The 21303-nt window shown below is 49.5% G+C and overlaps 1 protein-coding gene across 2 annotated transcripts in view; it reads right to left on the bottom strand.

Annotated features, from left to right (window-relative positions):
- Positions 1–21303, bottom strand: part of MTO1 (mitochondrial tRNA translation optimization 1) — a 524123-nt gene that overhangs the window by 407075 nt on the left and 95745 nt on the right. The window lies entirely within an intron of this gene.

Below are 21303 nucleotides of genomic sequence, written 5' to 3'. Positions count from 1 at the left end.
GAACAAATGTTGAAACTACATGATGACATGAATTTAACTCACTTTCTTTTAGTGTCAGCTCCCTTGAAAAAACTGTTCTTCTTGTTATGGGTTTTGAACTTATAGGGTTTTGAACTTATACAAAAAAGTACAACTTATTAATCAAAAAAGGCAGCTGAGCACATCAGGCAGAGAGACAAAGAGGTGTTACAGAATACTTTCGCTGTCCTAGGTAATAGCTTTAACACTTTATCAAAATGCATCTACACCATTTCTTATGACACATCTTTAAAAATATTTAGAGAAGGTTAACATATGCTAGAGCAAGAACAATATCAGACATATGCAGTTATACACTTGTGTGTGGCATTACAAATACTTAAGTCACATAAAGTGCCCTAGCCTCATTTTAAGAAGACTGCACTTTTTGTGCCTTATCTTACTGAGAAACATTAATATTTTTCAAGGAAGGAAGCATATTGCAATCGTATCTCACATCAACAAACGGAAAGTACACCTTTCTCTCCAGCAATGTATTCTCATCTAATGCGGCCAATACATGGGTCTAATTATTTACCTATTCCTACTTTTCATTTCTACATCCGTCAAAAGGAAACTTATTAGGATGGTGTGAACATATATTGAATATGCTACTTACCAGTATGCATCTGTTCTTGGCATGTAGGGCTGCTGACATTCATATCTGTGCATAGATCGCCGCCTAGTGTTGGGTCCGGATGTTTGCACGTTGTTGTCCTGGAAGAGTCTTCGAAGTATCCTGGGATAGGTGACTCCTCCCCTGGACTACAGTGCGCATGGGCATCCTCTCCATCCTCAGATTGTTTTGCGCCATTGTGGCAGTGATGGAGTAGATACAGAAAGTGATGACCATGCTTTACAGTAATTCTGAGAGCTGCAGCTGCTACAGGCGCCGGGGAGGAGGGAGGGCGATATGAATGTCAGCAGCCCTACATGCCAAGAACAGATGCATACTGGTAAGTAGCATATTCAGGTCGAGGCATGTGGGCTGCTGAATTCATATCTGTGCATAGAATATATAGCAGTGCCCTCTTATTAGCGGCGGCTACCAGTGCCAGCTGCAGCGGTCTGAAAAAGAGTTTTGAGAACAGCCTGTCCTACAGCTGCCTGCTGTTTTGATTGCACATCTACACAATAGTGTTTGGTAAATGTATGTGTAGTGGCCCAGGTGGCTGCTCTACATATGTCATGCAAAGGAATGTTTCCTAGGAAAGCCATGGAGGCCCCTAACTTACGTGTTGAGTGGGCTCGTGGGGGAATCGTTAAAGTGCGTTTAGCCTTTTGATAGCAAATTTGAATACATTTAACGATCCATCTGGCTATACCTGCTTTGGAGATAGCGTTACCTTTGTGGTGTGGGGCAAAGGCAACGAAAAGTTGATTTGTTTTCCTAAAGGGTTTGGTCCTGTCGATATAATACATGAGGGCCCTTTTTACATCTAGTGTATGGAGTGCCCTTTCTGCGACAGTTTGTGGGTTTTGAAAGAAAACAGGCAGTTCAATAGTTTGATTCATGTGGAACTGCGATACCACCTTGGGCATGAATTTGGGGTTGGTACGTAGTACGACCCTGTTGGCGTGAACCTGTATAAATGGCTCTTGGATGGTTAGTGCCTGGAGTTCACTAACTCTTCGTAAAGAAGTTATCGCTACTAGGAAAGCTACTTTCCAGGTAAGGAATTGAATCTCACATGAGTGTAGAGGTTCAAAGGGTGGACCCATCAAGCGTGTGAGGACCAAGTTGAGGTTCCACATTGGGGCTGGTGGGTGGCTAGGTGGAATGACTCGTTTGAGTCCTTCCAAGAATGCTTTGATGGCAGGCACTCTGAATAGAGAGAGGTGCTGCCTGGTTTGTAGATAGGCTGATATTGCGGTCAAATGGACACGTATAGAGGTGTACGCCAAATTGCATCGGTATAGGTGTAATAGGTAACAAATAATGTTTTGGATTGATGCGTCTAGCGGGTTAATGTCATTATTATTGAAATAAATGACGAACCTCTTCCATTTGGCTGCATAGCAAGCTCTGGTAGTGGGTCTCCTGGCCTCCTTAATGATGTCCATACAGTCAGGTGGCAGGTTTAGGTAGCCAAACTCCAGGACTTCAGGAGCCAGATTGCCAGGTTCAGCTGTTGCGGATCTGGGTGCTGAATCTCTCCATGGTTCTGCGTCAAATGCTCGGGTTTGACACGCAGCCTTTGATGCGGCACCACGGAAAGTTCGAGAAAGGTGGTGTACCACGGCTGGCGTGCCCACGTTGGAGCAACCAGGACGAGTGTCAGTGAGTGTTGTCTGAGTTTGCGTGCCACCAGCGGTATCAGTGGTGCTGGGGGAAAAGCGTACGCAAATCTGCCGGACCAGTTCATCCATATCGCATTGCCCTGCGACTGCGGATGTGGGAACCTGGCGGCAAAGCTTTGGCATTTTGCGTTTTCGCTTGTCGCGAATAGGTCTATCTCTGGATGACCCCACTGCTGGAAGTACGGTTGGAGTACTGATGGGTGTAACTCCCACTCGTGCATCTGGTGGCTGTGTCTGCTGAGCAGATCCGCCATCTGGTTGTCCTTGCCGGGGAGGTGTTCTGCCATGAGGAACATGTTCCTCTGAATGGCCCACTTCCACATGCTCTGAGCCAGATGAGACAACTGTGGAGAGTGTGTTCCTCCCTGCTTCTGTATGTAGTACATGGCAGTCATGTTGTCCGTCCGGATCAACACGACTTTGTTGCACAAGTGTACTTTGAATGCTTTCATAGCGAGGAAGATTGCCATCAGCTCTAGAAGGTTGATGTGCATCTTCTTTTGTTGTTGTGTCCATAGTCCCTGCACTGTGTAATGGAGTACATGAGCTCCCCATCCCTGGAGAGACGCGTCCGCCGTCAGTATTATCTGTGGGACAGGCTCTTGGAACGGTCGGCCCTTGCAAAGGTTTTGTGGATTCCACCAATGCAGAGAGTTGTATGCCCGACCGCTCACCAACACTAGGTCTTTCAACTGTCCTTGAGCCTGATTCCACTGACGTGCTAAGCACTCCTGAAGCGGGCGCATATGTAGTCTCGCGTGTGGGACTATGAAGATGCAGGAGGCCATCATGCCTATCAACTGCATGAACACTCGCGCGGGAAGGGAGTGTTGTGGTTTGAACTTGGAAATCAGCATTTGCATGCTGTTGATTCTCACTAAATTTGGCTGAGCTGTGGCCGCCAGAGTGTCTATAGTCGCACCTAGGTACTGTTGTACGTGTGCGGGCTGGAGATGGGATTTTGGGTAATTTAGTGAGAACCCCAGACTGTGAAGGAGGTGGATAGTGCGGGACATGTGGCTGGCACATTGCTGGGCTGACTTCGCTTGAACGAGCCAGTCGTCCAGGTAAGGGTAGACGTGTATGTGCTGCCACCGTAGATGTGCCGCCACAGTAGCTAGGCACTTCGTGAACACCCTGGGTGCTGTTGTCACGCCGAAGGGAAGGACTTTGAATTGGTAGTGCTGCACTTGAACAGTGAACCTGAGGTATTTCCTGTGTGAGGGGTGAATGGGTATGTGGAAATACGCATCCTTGAGGTCCAGTGTGGCCAGAAAGTCTCCCTGCTTGAGCAGCGGGAGGACTTGCTGTAGAGTGAGCATGTGAAAATGCTCGGAAAGAATGTATTGGTTCAGGGGTCTCAGGTCTAATATAGGTCTGAGTGACCCGTCCTTTTTCGGTATTAAAAAGTACAGGGAGTACACCCCCGTACCTTGCTCGTGGACGGGTACGACCTCTATTGCGCCTTTTAGAAGCATACTTTGCACCTCCTGCTGTAAGAGCGTTAAGTGCTCTGAGGACATAGGACGGTTTTTTGGAGGTATTGTGGGTGGAGTGGAGGTTAGTTCTAGACAGTAACCGCATTTGACAATATCTTTGACCCACCTGTCCGTGGTGATGGAGTTCCACGTGGACAGGAACCTTTGTAGCCTTCCCCCGACAGGTGTTATGTGGTCGGGAGGAATGGAGAGGGCGTCACTGCTTGTTCTTGGGAGAGGACCTGGTGTTGCCGTAGCCGCGTCCTCTGCCCTTTGTGCTGGAGCCACGATATCCACCCCGGGTGTTTTTATCGTAGGTGTTTTGTGTGTTGCCCTTGTTGTATGTTTGCTGTGACCCCTGTCCTCTACCTGCTCCTCTATTTCCGGGGCGACGAAAGGAGCCGCTCCGAAAGGACTGCGTCTGTAGGGCCCCCATGGACTTTGCAGTGTCCGTGTCCTTTTTTATTTTCTCTAGGGTGGTGTCAACCTCCGGCCCGAATAAGTAGTCGGGGTTGACAGGTTGGTTGAGGATGTTATTTTGTACCTCCGGTTTGAATCCAGAGATTCGCAACCAGGCGTGTCGTCGCAACATGACGCTAGTGTTTATGGCTCTGGCAGCTGTATCCGCGGCATCCAGTGCACACTTAATGGATGCATTTGTGAGCAGTTGTCCCTCCCTGATGAGGATCTCTGCACCTTCTTTGTATTGGTCAGGGAGATGTTGGAGTAGTTGCTCTAATGTGTCGTAGTGCGCTCTATCGTAGCGAGCGAGGAGCGCTTGAGTATTGGCAATGCGCCATATGTTAGCTGCCTGGGCGGCAACCCGTTTGCCAGAGGTCTCTAGCACCTTGGACTCTTTGTCCGGGGGAGGAGCATCACCTGTTGTTTGCGAGTGTGCCCTCTTGCGAGCATTTGCAACGACAATGGAATCCAGAGGTAATTGGCCTCTAATGTAAGTAGGGTCCCCAGGCGCTGATCTGTATTTCTTGTCGATCCTGGGGTTTATCACTCTTGCCCTGGTGGGTTCCTTGAAGATGTCCTTTGCTGGTTTGAGGACCCCCTTTAACATGGGCAGAGTCTTTATATTCCTTTCTGAGGATGCGAAAGTATCCATGAGAAAGTCGTCCTCGATGGTGTCAAAGTGAAGTTGCACCCCATGATTGGCCGCAGCACGTTCAATTAGAGCGTTGAACGCGGCAGTGTCCTCTGTGGGAGATGTTTTTGCTCCATAGAGTTGCGGGTCCTGTGCATCCATAGGTGCACCTGGGTCTACAGGGTCATCCCAAGCTTGATCAGGGTCCTGTTGGCCATCAGGGTCCATCCCTCCGGGGTAGGGGACTTGGTCACCCATGTAGTCCTCCAACGCATCCGTGTCGGAGTGTGTGGGAGAGAAGGATTGTGGATCCTGGTAGGGTGAATGGAAAGGTTCGTAAAGAACTGGTTCCGAAGCCACTGGCAGCTTTCTCTTATGTGGGATCCGGAAGGAGTCCAAAGCTGGCTCAGAAGTTATTCTCCTTTTGTGGATAATCATCCTGCCGGTGTCGGCGTCGATGAGATGCGATGGAGACGTCTCCGCAGAGCGTTCGGCAGGCGTGATCGTGGTGTGGGTGACCCGTGTCCTGATTTGGAACAGTTTCGGGGCCGTGGATGGTGGCAGGCCAAAAGTAATGTTGGCTGGTGCCGAAGAGGCTGGTGGAGCTTTTATTGGCTCGGAGCCCGACGTGTCCTGGAGGACAGTTTTGTTTTTGGTGCGTTGCGCAGCAACGGGTGGCACCTGGAGCGCCCTTGATTCCTTTGCGCCGACCGGTTCTGTGGAGGCGGGCGTGGACTTTTTCGGCGCCGGTGAGTCATCGAGTCGAGGGGCGGGAATGGCCGTCGACGTCTTCGATGAGTGTGGCTTTGGTGGTGCCGTCGAAGCGGTGGGAGACGCGGCAGGCAGTTTGACCTTTGGGGTCGGAGCCGATTGCGTCGGTGCCGGGAGCCGAGTAGGTTTGGTGGCACCGAAGGTCTTTTTCCGTATGTCGACTCCGACGTCGGCCGCTTCAAGCTCGGCACCGAAGTCTCGTTTGTTGCGCTCGGTGCCGACGGGTTTTGCTGGCGTCGAAGGTGTGGAGGGCCTCGATCCGACCAGCGCCACTTTCGGTTTCGGTTTCAGTTGAACCAATACAGCTTTTGGTTTCGGTTTCGAAGAAGGGAAACCAGCCGGTTTGGGCATTAATGGCTGCCGCTGAATGTCCGAGGCCGGGCCCGAGGGCGGGGCCGAAGAACTGCGGGATAGGTCTTGGGTAAGGCCCGAAGGCGATCCCTCGACCGGAGCCATAGACTGTTGCACTGGGATTTCCTCAGTCTGAACGGGTAGGCCTTGCTCGTCATCGGAGCTACTCTCTTCGGCCCCTAAGGCCTCATTGTAGTCTCCTACCTCGGTGTCGTCTTCATCTCTGCGAAAGAGTGTTTCGTCGACGTCTTCCGATCCGGAGTCATGTTCGGAAGCGGGACTGGAGGGTAGGTTCTCCACTTCTTCGACATCTTCGGTCTCGGCGCTGAAGATGTCGGCCGGGGCCGGTGCCGCTTGCTGCGCCTCGAGTCTCGCCGCTCGTCGATTCCGGAGAGTCTTCTTGGATCGAAATCGGGCACAGGCCATACATGTAGATTCGTCGTGATCCGGTGAAAGGCATTTGTTGCACACCGGATGGACGTCGATGTGTGGATATTTCGCATTGCATACAGGGCACCGCTTGAATGGTGTCCTCGATTCCATCGTCGATGTCGGGTCGATGGTCGGGTAAGATGCGAAAAAGTTGGTTCTGGAAGTTAGTAAACTAACAAAGATACTATCGATACCGATCGGGAACAGTACCGACGCGAACTAGAGGCCTTTTGGCCTGGAAAAAGATTTTCCTAACTTGAGTCAAGATAAGCAAATCCGAACCCAATGGCGGAAAAAAACAATCTGAGGATGGAGAGGATGCCCATGCGCACTGTAGTCCAGGGGAGGAGTCACCTATCCCAGGATACTTCGAAGACTCTTCCAGGACAACAACGTGCAAACATCCGGACCCAACACTAGGCGGCGATCTATGCACAGATATGAATTCAGCAGCCCACATGCCTCGAACATGATACATTTTTCTTCCATATCATTTCATTTTCCATTTGAATTCCAGTTTTCCCAATGAAAGCCCTGTCTTTAATAACCCATCTTCACGTATTAATCCTCTGGGACACTCATTTCTATGTGATGAGGCTGCAATACATGGCCGTTGCGATCCTTCTAGCCTGGCCTTGCTTGCACACTTGCTTCTCCTACACCTGCTGCTCTCTCTAATCATACTCTTCTACCCAATGGTAGCTATGTTTGCAGAATGGATATTTCATGCTGCAGGCTCATCCAAGGCCGTATTTATTCTCCTACAGTACCAACACACAGTCAAAGGTTGAGGAGTTGCACAGTACCCTCCTCCAGTGAGGGCTGCAGGTGCTCCTCTATGGCCCAAAACAAGAACCTTACGAATAGTGGCCTTGATAAGAAAAAATTACTACTATCAATTTTACCACAAAAGCATTCATTTAATTTCTATAGCCTACATTTTAAATTTTCAGACAGCATGTTCTGCAGTGTAAATACAGTATTTTTTTTTTTTTTTTTTGGAAACCTTTATTACAGAATTCAAACGATATACAAAGATGGGCCTACAACCTTCGGGCCGGCCGCTAGTAAACAGTATGAGCATAGAATACAGTCAGTAAACAGTCGCTGCAGCGTGAGAGAGGTCACAGGAGTTGAAAGAAGCGTTGGCGGCCACACCGTCCGGACCCCCCACATGGCGGTTCCATTTTTATATAAGAAACGACAAACAAATCCACAAGGCAGCCAAAAGTCAAAGCAACAGTATGAGCTCCCCTGGGGAGGACCCTACCGATACACAGGAATAGCGGGGGGGGATAGGAGACAAAGTGGACTCAAAGCCCAGAACCAAGGCGACAAGCAGACTAAGGAGACAGGGCCAGTGCCAGATCAGGCGTCAGCGGCGGGGTACAAATTCCGCCACGGTAGGTGTTCCAGGGGCCCCACACTTTCACCCATTTCCCAGGCTTACCTCTCGCAACATACACTACCTTTTCCCGAAACATACACCAATCCATGTTGTCCTTCCACGCCGAGACCGTTGGCAACCTCTGGGAATCCCACAATTGCGCAATGTCACGCTTGGCCACCATATATCCCAGAGTCACCCACCACGTCTGCGGCACTGAGTAGTCAGTCGGCTCCCACACATTCAGCAGACATCTCCTCGCCTCGGGAAGCAGCGTCACATGCGTGACCGCCTGCAACACCGCGTGCACATCACGCCAGAATCGCGCCACCTCCGGGCATTCCCACAAAATATGGAGGAAGGTCCCTAAAGAACCACACCCACGCTTACACAACCCATCCACGGCATATCCCATACGCATCAGACCCGGCCCCGTAACATAGACCCTATGGAGTATCTTGAGCTGGACGAAGCGAAGGCGAGCCGGTATGGCCACCTCTTTCGGGGAGGCCACCGCAGACACCCAATCCTCGTCATCCAGCTCCAATCCATCGGCCACCTACACCTCACGAAGGCTAGTCAGCAGTCCCGAGCGATCGTTGATGAGCTTTTTGTAAATCAATGAAATCGTGCCGTCCGGTACATGCCCATCTAGCACTCTATCTTCCAGAGGGGAATACTCCGGGATGGAGGCAACATCCGTGAATACGGAGCACAGCGCGTGACGGACTTGGATATATCGAAAGTACTCCCTGTCCTGCAACTGGAATTCAGTCTGCAGCACATCGAACGTTTTGAATCCCCCTCTCGTCCAGAGATCGCCCACCTTGCTGATGCCTATCATGTCCCACTTATCAAAGCCCTTCGAGGTCCACAGAGAGCCCAGCCGCTCAGATGCATACAGCGGCGTCGCCCGGGTCAACCGATCCTTCCACCCCATCGCCGAGTTTGCCACGTGCCACACCCGTACCGCGACCCGCGTAGGGCCCGTAAGACGTGCGTCGAGCGATCTAGAATAAAGCGCCCGATTATAGTCGCCACCCGGCAGCAATAGTTTATCCATTTCAAAGGCCGGGTTAAGAGCGGGCCCATAAAGGCCGTGGTTTATAGCAGCCAGCTGGGAGGCCCAGTAATATCGTTTAATGTCTGGGAGGGCGACCCCCCCGTCGTACCACGGGAGCGTCAGTTTCGCAAGGGCGATACGCGGCCTACCCTCCCAGAACAGGCGTCGCTGCAGACTCTCCACCTCGCGAAAGTAGCGCGCCGGGACAACGTCCATCGTATTCTGTAAAGCGTATAGGAAACGTGGCAGCGACATCATCTTAAACAATGCCGCACGGCCGAGCGGTGAGAGCGGCAAGCGCCTCCAACGCGCCACGTCCTCCTTCAGGCGCTGGAGGGGGGGGAGCAAGTTCTGTTTATATCGGGCCTCAGCGTCCAGGGTAATGAAGATACCCAGGTACTTAAATCCCTGCGGAGCGATCTGGATAGGACAACCCCGCGGAAGGATAGGAGCCTCCCCGGAAAGGACATACACACAGGATTTAGCCCAGTTGATGACTAAGCCGGAGTTGCGGCCAAATGAATGCAAAACATCCACAAGTACAATCAGCGATTTACGCGGGGAAGCAAGGTATAAGAGAATATCATCAGCGTAAAGGGATACGCGATCCTCATACTCGGGGGTCCATCGGAGACCACGGATAGAAGGGTGCCACCGCAGCCACTCCGCCAGGGGCTCCAAGGCAAGCGCGAAGAGGAGCGGCGATAGCGGGCAGCCCTGCCGCGTGCCCCTGCCCAGCTCAAACGGAGCCGACACTCTACCGTTCACCGCCACCTGCGCCAGCGGTCCGGAGTATAACAGTTTCACCCAACCAATAAATCCCGGGCCAAAACCAAACTTAGCCAGCGTCGCCCAAATATATGGCCACTCAAGCGTGTCGAACGCCATAGTGGCGTCCAGGGACGCCAAAATGGCCGGCTCTCGTATGAATGGGACCCGCGCGAGCACCCCATGCAAACGCCGCAGGTTGAGCGCGGTGTTGCGATGAGGGATAAAGCCGGACTGGTCCTGGTGAATCAGATCGCACACCACGCCAACCAGCCGATTAGCCAGCACCTTGGCGAGAATTTTGGGTTCCGCATTCAACAGCGAAATGGGCCTGTAAGACGTGACCCGATCCCGCGGCCTCCCCTCCTTATGAATAACCACGATAGTGGCCAGACGCTGGTCCAGCGGGAGGGAACCCGCCGAGCGGGCCGCGAGGAACATAGCACGGAGATGCGGCGCCAGCGTATCCGGTCGTAGTTTGTACAATTCGATGGGAAGGCCATTAGGACCCATGGCCTTGCCGGAGGCGACCGAACGTATGACGAGGGCAATCTCCTCAGGTGTTGGGGTCGCGTCCAACAACACTTTATCCTCCTCCGAAAGGGAAGGCAGCGCAATGTCTTTAAGCAGGGCATGGGAATCCTCTTCCGAGCGGGAAGATACCGGGGAATACACCCCACGGAAATATTCTGCAAAGCAATCAACAATTTCTCCTGGTTCAGTGACACACACACCATCCAATTTCTCAATCGACGGGACAACTCGACTCGCTCTCTCCTTTTTATCCAGCCACGCAATCAGTTTACCAGCCTTATCACCCACATCATACAGTCTCCCCTGTTGCTCTCTACTGAGGCCCCTGGCTGCCTCCGTGACGAGGGCCTTGTAGTCCGCCTGCTTGAGTCGGAGAGCATGCAATTTGTCGTCGGTCACCCCACACTCCAAATCACCCTCCAACTCGGTTATCTCAGTTTCAATACGGGTCACCTCCTCCCGCTCGCGCCTCCGGGAATGGGAAATAAGGGACAGGGCCTCCCCCCGGAGCACCGTCTTAAACGCCTCCCACAGAGAAACCGCGGACGACACAGACCCCACATTGTCTTCAAAATATCGCTTAAGAGAGTTAACCAAATCTGCACGAATTGTAGGGTCACGCAGGTACCAGGGATTAATCGGGGCCACCCTCCCCTCCCCCCTCGGGACAATGTCGAAGTGCAACAGGAGCGGGGAGTGGTCTGAAATACCCCGCGCCAAATGTCGTACCTCCCCAACCCGCCCCGCCTGTACCGCTGGCATCAGGACATAATCAAGTCTCGAAAGACTGCCATGAGCCCCGGAATGAAAGGTGTACTGTATCTGCGTAGGATGTTTCAACCGCCAACAATCCACCAGCCTCAAGGTATCCAAGAGGCCGGACAACCACGCTTGGGCACGGGGGAGATCCCTAGGAGGGTGACGATCCTCAGTCCCGGAAACCACAGCGTTAAAATCCCCCCCAACCACTAGAATCCCCTCCGGAAGGCCAAGGAGGAGGCGCCCCAGATCCGCAAAAGTAGTCGTTTGCAACCCTGGCGGGACATAAACAGAAACGAAAACAATCACTCTACCCTCCAATCTACCCACCAGAACCGTGTATCGTCCCCTGTCATCATGGAGCACCTCATCAACTTCCAACGGGAGCGAGGTCTTAGCCATAATGCCCACACCCCTCGAACCAGACGTGAAGCCCGAGTGGGCCATAAGGCGATAGCCCCGTCTGTTCATGGCACGAAAGGAGTTTCCAATGAGGTGTGTTTCCTGCAGAAAGACTATATCTGGTGAAATTCGTTTTAGGAACTGCAGGACCACCCCCCGTTTTATCCTGTCCCCCAGTCCATTAACATTCCAGGACAAAAGACTCAGTCCCCTACCCCCCATCATAGCCGAAGTGGATCAATCGCCCCCCAGAGAGCACTTTAGAAATAGCACAACAATACTTCTGCCTTGTGGTACAAATAAACAATACCCAACCCCAACCCAACAACCCCAACAAAACTCCCCCCTCCCTGCACCCCTGCATGAGCCCAAACAGCCCCCCCAACTTGCAGTGTGCCTGTCGCCCCTATGTGATTTGAACTACTAAGACCCCCTAGAGGAGGAAGGAGAACCCCCTCGAGACCCAGCACCTCCTCCAATGGAGGGGAGACAAGACACAACAGACAAAAGACCCTAAGCTTGGCCGAAAGTGGCATCATCCGGAGTGAGCCCCCGTGTCAGTACCTCAGACCCGGTCCGGTGGGCACTCTCCTCCCGTTCCCCCCCCCCCCCCATCCCGACCATGACCCCCAGTCAAAGTGTCCAGCCAGTCCCCGGCCGTTTCAGGACGATCAAAAAAGTGAGTGCGACCATCCGCCTCCACCCGCAGCCTGGCCGGGAAGAGCATGGCGTATTTTAAGTTCATGCCTCGAAGCCGCCGCTTGACGCCCAGGAAACTCAGTCTCTGCTTCTGGACCGCCTGCGTGAAATCAGGATAAAAGTTCACTTCCATGTTCTCCAGCTTAATCGGCCCTTGCAGTCTGGAAGTTTGCAAAATCGCATCCCTGTCCTGAAAGTTGAAAATACGGGCAATAAGAGGCCGCGGAGGGGCTCCGATCTTCGGTCTGCCTCCGGGAACTCTATGGGCCCTCTCCACAGCTAAGAATTTACTCAGTCCTCGAGGCTGGAGATGGGTAGAGATCAGGTCCTCCACAAAGAGATCCGCCGCCGACTCCTCCCGTCCCTCGGGTACTCCGATGATACGGATATTATTCCTCCGGGCCCGGCTCTCGGTGTCCTCCAGGCGCCGATCCATGAGCGCACTTGCCTGACGGAGCCGGTGCACCTCCGTTTGAAGGGCCGCTACCTCCGTCGTGAGGCCCGACGCGGTGTGGGCCAAGGAGTCGACCCGGTCATTCGTCTTGGAGAGATCAGCTCTCACAAGGTTGACATCAATGAGGACCGCGTCGAGTTTGTGTGCCAAAGTGTCGAATTGCTGGCCCACCGAGGTCTTCATCTCAGCAATGGCGCCCATGACGTCTTGCAAAGTCAGATCCGTAGGCAAATCCGGGGCATCCGGGGGGCACTCGGAGGACTTGTGCGATCCGCCGGGAGATCCCTTCGCGAGGGTGTAGCGGTCCATGACGTTGGCCTGATGTGCGGTGCCACGCCGGGTCGACTTGGCCTTCAACCGATCCCCATCCTGCTTCGTGGCCATCGTCGTGTATCTCGCACCCGCACCAGCCACGCAGTGGAGAGCAGGCAATCAAGGCCAGGAGCCTCGGGGGCCACCCCAGGACGGCAGAGCGGGCTACCGCAGGCAAAAATACAGTATTTTTAACACTCAGTTCCAAACTCCACTGATCTGCTTGGTGCTATGATTCTTGCTTTCAATGCAACTGGCACTGCACGTTTTAAAGAAAATTGGCTCAGGACTGTTGACTTGCATTAAGACGTACTTGAAAATATACCTGCATTTGCGACTTTTCTGTTTTCAAACGTATTCATCTGTATTTCGACAACTTTAATTATTTGTAGGCGTCATTCTACTCATTTTTTTTTTTAATTCTTTTTTTATTGGCATTTGTATAAACATTACATACAGAGGCACATTTGGAGTTACTATTGGTGCATAACTACACAAGGCAGGAACGCCCAGCCACAGCCCAGGCGGGCCCCCGAGCTTGTGGACCCGTGGGGTTGCGTGATGCTACTCTTTGTAAGCTGCAGACAGACGTCCGGGGTCTGCGTCTGGGCATGCCCCACCAATGCGCATGGCATTCACTGCGCCGCAGAAGAGCCATGTAGTGTGCCTATTCCCCTGTGAGGTGTATCATCAAGCTATGGGGTTGCAGCCATGAGTTAACCTTCAACCAACTGGGAGGCGTCATTCTACTCATAAAATGTCTACAGTGATGAATACAAATAGGCTGTATCCGTCTGAGTAACATTTCCTCCATGCTACCACTTTCTACCAGGGAACGACCTACTTTCCAGCCTGAATGGGCACTGGAATTTGAGGCTTCACTAGCTCCTGCTGCCTACCTTACGACCTTTCTTTCAATGTTGTGATTGCGATCATACTATTATTTTTTAAACATCCCACTGGAACAATAAGCCTCGCTTTCTCTGGATCATTGGGAGCTGATTCAGCCAAAGTTGTTACATTGTTCATGTTTGTGGTGCTCAACAGCTGCTCATCAAGTCTGCTTTATAGGGCTAGCCAATCATCCTACCACGTGGGCCACACGCATATAGTAAAGCTGCATTACCTCTATACTTTATCTATATTTCGGACTCATTGTCTCTTCTGCGCCACCAACTCTGATGCAAATCAGATGCCTTAACTATGAGCACCATAGTCAACTTCGATCTTTTGTCATCTATTTACAATTCCGATGCAACCTGCTCTTCCTAGATCCAGCTTTTTCAAATGTTAGAATAGTTTGTCTGTCATCATCACCGACAGTCGATGAGTCTATATTCTCGTCATAATGCCTCATATACAACTATTCGCTTTTTAGCCTTGTATTTTTAATCGTTTTGTCTCAGAAATGAAATTGGTTAAACTCTGAAATGAATTCATTAAACGTTCTGATTTTAAATGCTTTTGCTACACTGCAAATGGTTTTCAGTAACTGTGCAATACATTTTTCATTGGAGTTTATATTTAATGCATAAGATTTGAAAGTCTTGTTTTTGAATGGAACATCAAGCTCAGATTAAAGGAACAACAAAGGAGAAGAGGTATCAATCAGCAGCTGCTGCTCCTTGCACAGTCAACTTTTTACAAGCAGGTGCCCTACCTGATCATTCATCAATGTGCATTAAAATATATTGATATGGAGCCAGCTTTTTGCATCAAGTATTACACCAAAAGGGAACGTTATAACCCCACAGGGTATTTTCGTACCTTGCAGACTGTATGGCAAGAAAAAAAAATTCTTTGCCTAAAGTTTTTAAAGTGAAGGAGATATGGGGTTTCCTTATTAAGTATTCACCTACTGAGTAAGTAACCTGTATACAAGTACAGCTGAGCAATATTGCAATACATTAATCGTGCTTTCATAAATTTACATAATTACATAATAAGAGCATCAGAAAAATAGACTAATTAATAAACAGCAGCAGAACTACAATGTCCAAAATATTGTTCACCTGCTTCTTGTATTCTAAGAACAACCGGCTTAATGTTTGATGAAGCCGCCTTTGATCATTGCAGCCTCTGACCCTGAGAGCAGAAGCTTCTATTTCATATGTAAGACATACATGTGCCCACCATTTATCCATTGTACGAAAATATAAGCTAACCCGTTCTCTGGCTACACAAAGCCTAGCAATAATAATGGCCGTTAATACAATGAATGTGTTCCACCATGGTGAATTAATTTAAGTACCGAAAAAGATATAATGCACTGTAAATTCTAAATCAGTCGATGAGATAAGCATTGTACAATAGCAGTACAAACTCCTCAAAGAGAAGAGCAGCTAGGACACATATGTAGTAGTAAGTAGAATTTATTGTATTAATCAAATGATAACAATAAAAATGTGAATCTCAGCATATAGCATAAAAATTATCTAATATAAAAAATTATGTAATTAAATCTTACAAATCATAACTGATAACAATCAAGTTAAGTACATACACTTCAAAGTATAGGAATTTGTTTGTTTTCCGACTACAATAATCGACCATCTACCACTGCATTTACGACCGTGTTTAACTCAGTCTATTACTTTTTAGGTCTCGGGACCATCCGGTCGGCAGACCGGAAGTCCGGAGATTTAATGTCTTGGAGAAGAGGGGCTTGCACCCGCCCCTCTTCTCCTCTGTTCTCCATTGGCTGGCCTCTTGAATGCTGGCCAGCCACTGGAGAACAGGTCAGTCACTCCGTTGAAGCCCCGTCTTTTTCGGATCGGGGGGCGTGTTTTTTGCGAAAAGTCTCAGGGAGGAGACAACAGCAAAACACGCCCCCGAATCCGAAAAGGACGCTGCCTTTGCTGCTCTGGTCTCCTCACCTCTCCAAGGGTCTTCTTGTTTCTCTCCTTATCAGTGCTGTAATCAGGACGAGGGCTCCCTCGGTGATGTTCGACTTGCAATGCTGCTGCAGCAGTTTGGCTTGATGGATTTCACTTTGCATTAGGGCTCGTGTCTTACACAGTCTGTAAATAGAGTGCACGAGGCAAGCGGCGCGGTCCAGGGGGACGGATATCGCACTTTCCTTAAATGGGAAACACACTTGCAGCATTTCAAGGTAAAACGCCTGACCCTTTTTAAAAAATATTCTCATCTGTAAACAAGAGCTGGATTTCTTCGACACTTTCCGTGTGAATGAACGCGCGTCGAGCCTTGTTATATCTCTGGAGTCTTGCTGATCTGGTCACTGAGTTGTTGGGCGTGGGGCGCCGTCTTGTGTGTAGGTGGGCTGGACTTCTTGCTGATTTCAACGGATTGGAGACAGCGGTGCCAGACTCATGTTTTGTTTCACTATAGTGCTCGGCTGCATTCTCTGTTGCAAACAACTTCTTTTAAGGAGTTTGGCGAACGCGACACACTTTCCTGTGGACTGCATCCTTTAGCAGAATTAAATCTTTGAACGGAAATATTCTGGGAAAGTTCTTGAGATGAAAGACGGTGCGCGTGATGTAGACGGCAGGGGGAAATCTTCTGGGAAAGTTTTTCAGATTAAAAACCGGTGCGCGACGCGTGATGTAAAACCGCAGGAGTGAATACAGATCTGAAGTGCCGACCGAGTCCATCATTGTAAATAAATCGGGTCCTCGCGCTTTAAACATTTTATGCGAAAGCGCAGTTGCTACAATTGTAATAAACGTAAAGAAATAGAAAACAAATGGCTGCCAGGCGCTTTTTTTTATATTTGTTTACTTTTGTTACAATCGCGGGCGCCAGTGCTTTAGCTTAAAATGTTTAGAGCTAAAGGGCAGATGCCATCATTATAACCAAAGTAAATAAAATAGGAAAAACAAAAGGCATGTGATCGCAACAAACAAAACGAAAGCGCAGGCGTCATCAGAGTCCATGATTGTAAATAAATCGCGGCCCTCGCGCTTTAAACATTTTATGCTAATGCGCGGTTGCTACAATTGTAACAAATGTAAAGAAACAGAAAACAAATGGCTGCCACGCACTCACTTTTTTTTACAATCACGGCGCCAGCGCTTTATTGGAAATGCCTAGATCGTATGGCACAAACAAAATCGGAACTGCCTAGATGGCATGAACCCAAAACACAAGCCAACTCGTCGTCAAAAATGCACGGTTCACCACTCCAACCACTCAACACAGGGTGCGCAGAAGCCCCCCGGGTCCTCCCGACGATTTGGAAGACCAGCGGCACCTTTGGACACCGACCAGTTGGTAAACAAGCATTTACAATGCAATGGTCTCGGCATTGGTAAAGTTAGAGCTATTGGCATTGCTCATGACATTATTTTTGTTTATGTTTTTTGTTTTTAAAACATTTAAAGAAACGGCATTGTCATGAGCAATGCCAATAGCTCTAACTTTAACAATGCCGAGACCGTTGCATTGTAAATGCTTGTTACTAATATGATAAAGTGCTATTGTGCCAAGTGTACAAAGCGAATGTAATCTAGCTTACAAAAATCAAATTCAATACATACACCTACCTCCAAGTATAAAATGCTGTTTGTGTTCCGACTTCTAAAGTAAATTACTGTACATATATGCACATCATCAGAATTCTCTGACCTACATGTAGGCCATCTGGAATCTGTTCTAATGGTGAATATAAATAGCTCATTGAGTGTACAATAAAGCATTCCGATAGTCTTACGTCGCTGTAATTTGAATATGGTGGAGATATATAGCTGATGGGGCTTGCATAATGTCTTCAGGAGAGGAGATATCCATCCCACTTTTAATGGTCCATGTCAGCCAGATCCACTAACTCATCCTATATAGTATTACAAAAAACATCCAGCTATCTCGATATGTGCTTCTCTGCATTGCTGTCTCCCTTGTGTTGAAATCTCTATCTTCAAGCGCTCTCCCACAGCCAACCTCCCTGCCTCTTCCACGTTCCATGTTGCTTTCTTGCTCATGTGCTTCTTCTACCAGCCCCCAGTGTTGCTCTCCCTTATGTGCTGCTTTTCCCCTCTCCCCACCCACTCCCGTCTAGTACCCCCCACACCAACTCCTCCATTGTCCCCCAATCCCACTGTCTTTTTTGCTCCTTTTTAGGTCGATGGACCGTCCGGTCTGCCGAAGGCAGAACCGTAAGTCCGGAGATCTTATGATTCTTAGAGTGGCTATTTAGCCCGCCTCTCTTTTTGCCTCTCCTCCATTGGCTGGCTTCCTAAACGGAGGCCAGCCATTGGAGGAGAGAGCCGTCCCTCCAAATAGGCTCCGTCTTTTTCAGATTCGGGGGCGTGTTCCGTGCTCTTCTTTCCACTTTTTAGCCACGCCCTTTTTAGGCGTGTTTTTCTCTCCTCCAGCCAATGGCAAGAGGAGAGAAAGAGAAACACGCCCCGAATCCGAAAACGCCACTGCGTTTCTCCGAGGCATTTCTGCTTTGCCTCGGAGAAAGGCGGTGGTGTTCCTGGCGTCCTCTCCCCCTGCTCTCGGCTCAGTGAAAGCTCCTGGACGTGTGACTGCCTGGCGGCTGAGGCCCCTGGAAGAAGTAGTAGGGGGCCGGGCTGAGGCTGAGCGTTGCGCCCGCTGGTCCGCGTGCGTGGCTTGTGTTCAGCAGCGGCCTTTCCCCCTGGCCCCGCCAGCCATGCGACTCTGGAACGTGAGCCCCCGCTACACACCAGACTGCACCTCGCAGCTGGGGACTTCACTTGCGGGGACGCGCAGCTAAGGTCAGCAGGCCACGCTCTGGACTCACCGGCTCAATGGATCCGGCTGGTTCCCCTAACAGCAGCCGCGGCCTCCGACTCAGCCCTCCACCATCCGGGCTCTGGTGACACGGGGGCACATCAGGAGGATTCTCTGTTGTCGCCACCAATCCCGGCAGGGCCAGCGAGGGACCGAGTGAGCGGCTGCGCTTGCCGTGCAGGGTTTGACGGTGTCTCGGATCCAAGCGTAGAAGGCTGCAGCAGGCCCAGGTCAGCGCGTCCTGGGAGTGGCTCCGGCAGTGTCCCCACAATCACAGAGGCGAACGATTCCGGCGCACACCGCCGTTAGGTGAGTGCTCCGTGTGCTGTGTAATATGTATATATATTATATATTATTATATATATATATATAGTAATATGACCCAAGAGCTTATGATTCTGCTTTAGGGGCATTGGATTGCCTGCTCTTCATGTTTATTTTCATTGTCCATGTATCATAATCGTAGGCAGTGTTCATTTTATTCCTGATTCGAGAATCTTTTTCTTAGTGCGCCCATGCACATCTCATCCTAGTGCCTTCTTTCTTTGTATTCCTCAATTTTTTTTCTTTCATTCTTTCACCCATTCCCCTCACGCTTTCTTGTGCTTAGATCCCCACTCACAGCTTTATTTTCAATCTGTTGGTTCCTTTATATTACGTCCCTTATTGTGCCCTTTTAGTCTGTTTGAATCCTCTCATTATCCGTCACGAGCTCGGAGCTTCTGTTTTCTCTCTTTTCCTCCCAAAACATTGTCACTTTATAGCCACCAATCTAATGACGAGTCCCTCCTCCAAAGTACCCTCTGTTCATATCATTTTGGGGAGTGCTCACGGCGTAAGGGATGGCAGAGCTCTGGTCCTAGGCTCTTAAGAAATAACCTAAAGCATCCTGATTGCTATGTTCTTGATTAACAATAAAAAAAGAAATCTAGCCAAATCGTCAGAATACCGTGGTTTGAAAACATTGACTCCATTGTCAATGTATGTATATGGAACCTTCCCACTTCACCCCTACAATCTCTGGGCCTATGGAACACGTCCTATAAATCCCATTCAATAAACAGGCTCCCTATGAAACTCTGAACCCCACAGTATCTGGATGATAACCACCCCTCGACTGTCGGTCCCAATCCCAGGACGAACCTACACTGTATGTCTGCACTTTCACCGGACCTCACTTTCTGTAATGAAGAAACAGTTTTTCGAATCTCTTATGCTTTAACTGCTGTTTCTTCTAAGTGCACTCTTTGTTTGCTTTTGAGACTGTGCTCTAAATAGGAAAGCTCAGATTTGATTTTTTGTGTTTCCACCCTATCTAACAGAAAGGAACTCCAGCATTTAAAAATCTGTTCACACTGAGGTTACTCAATCTTTGTCCTCTTCTTCTATAGCTCTTGCGTGTTGTCCCGCGTTTTGCTGTTTCCCTCTCCATCCTCAGAGAGCTTCACAGCGGGCGTAGTAAGGTTTTCACATATTACTTCTCCCTCCTGTCACTAACCTCCTCTAACTCTTCCCCATGTTACTGTTCTCTCTCCTTTCACTTCCCATGTCCCCCTCTCCAATCACTGCTCATCTCTTCGTTACACAACATGTCTCTGTCACTGCCCATCCTGCCGTTGGCATTGCCCTAAATTCTGTAGTCATACACGGTCCACTTTCTTCTGTCACTGCCCCACTACACTATATAATCGCTTTTCTAGTGTCATTCTATTCCCTCCTGTCACTGCTTATCTTTCTCTCCTATAACCAGGGCCAATGGAACTATGCAATTATGTGGCTGCAGCGATTTTCGTATACTTATAGATTTGCCGCATTCGCCACATAATCCATCATCTGCTGCAGCTGCAGATTTTGACAAATGTTTTTGTTTCTAGCTCAAACTGTTCAAAAGTTACAAAACATGCGAAGACACGTTTTACTGCACAGTGGAAGGCCCTTTGCAAAGCTGGACTGATCTATTGCTCTGTTGTGATATTTGGATGTTACACTGGTACCAATGGGTTTTCAGTTCTATGCAGGAGGCTGTGGTGTAACTTCCCCTATCCCCTGTATGAACAATCTCAGGGTATCATGTATGTGGTTATAAATAGGAAAACACACAAGATGATGGACGGAATGTTGCACATTGGCAAAACATTCACCCCCAGTCACAGATATGGGTTTAATCAATCGTTATTCATCATCGGTGCTATTGGACAAGCCTTCATTTGTTTCCCGTGAATCTTCTACTAACCGTGATAAAGAATATACACCTAAAGGGGTCACTGGTGTGACTGGTGGTGGGAGCAGACCCTATCTAGTAACCTCTCTTTTTTGGGGGCTTTGCATACCTCGTTTGTGTTTGTGTTAGCTAATGTTCTTCAACTTAGACCGGGTTCACTTGAAAATGATTCTCAGTTGGAAACCAATGTTGTAATTCCAGAGCCAACAGCAGATTTTCCTTGTTCCAACATATGAACATGCTCAGAAGGGTAGCCTGGGTCTATAGGGGGGCATAAGATCTTTGAGAGTCTCTGTATAGTTGTAAACTCCAATAGACCTGTGTGTGTGTGGGAGGCTCTGTGTGTGTGGTTCTGTGTGGGTGGCTTTTATTGTAGGTGGCTCTATGCGTGGGGCTTTGTCTGTGTGTGGGTAACTGTGTGTGTGTAGGTGGCTATGTGAGTGGCTCTGTGTGTGTGGGTGGCTTTGTGTGTGTGGCTCGCATTTGAGAGTGATTAAGCTATTGACATTGTAAATAACAATGCCGTTTCTTTAAATATTTTA

The sequence above is a fragment of the Triturus cristatus genome, chromosome 7 (genome assembly GCF_964204655.1).
Source record: "Triturus cristatus chromosome 7, aTriCri1.1, whole genome shotgun sequence".
NCBI classification, from domain to species: domain Eukaryota; kingdom Metazoa; phylum Chordata; class Amphibia; order Caudata; family Salamandridae; genus Triturus; species Triturus cristatus.
Note: the sequence above shows the minus strand (reverse complement) of the source record. Positions and strands in the feature narration are given on the sequence as shown.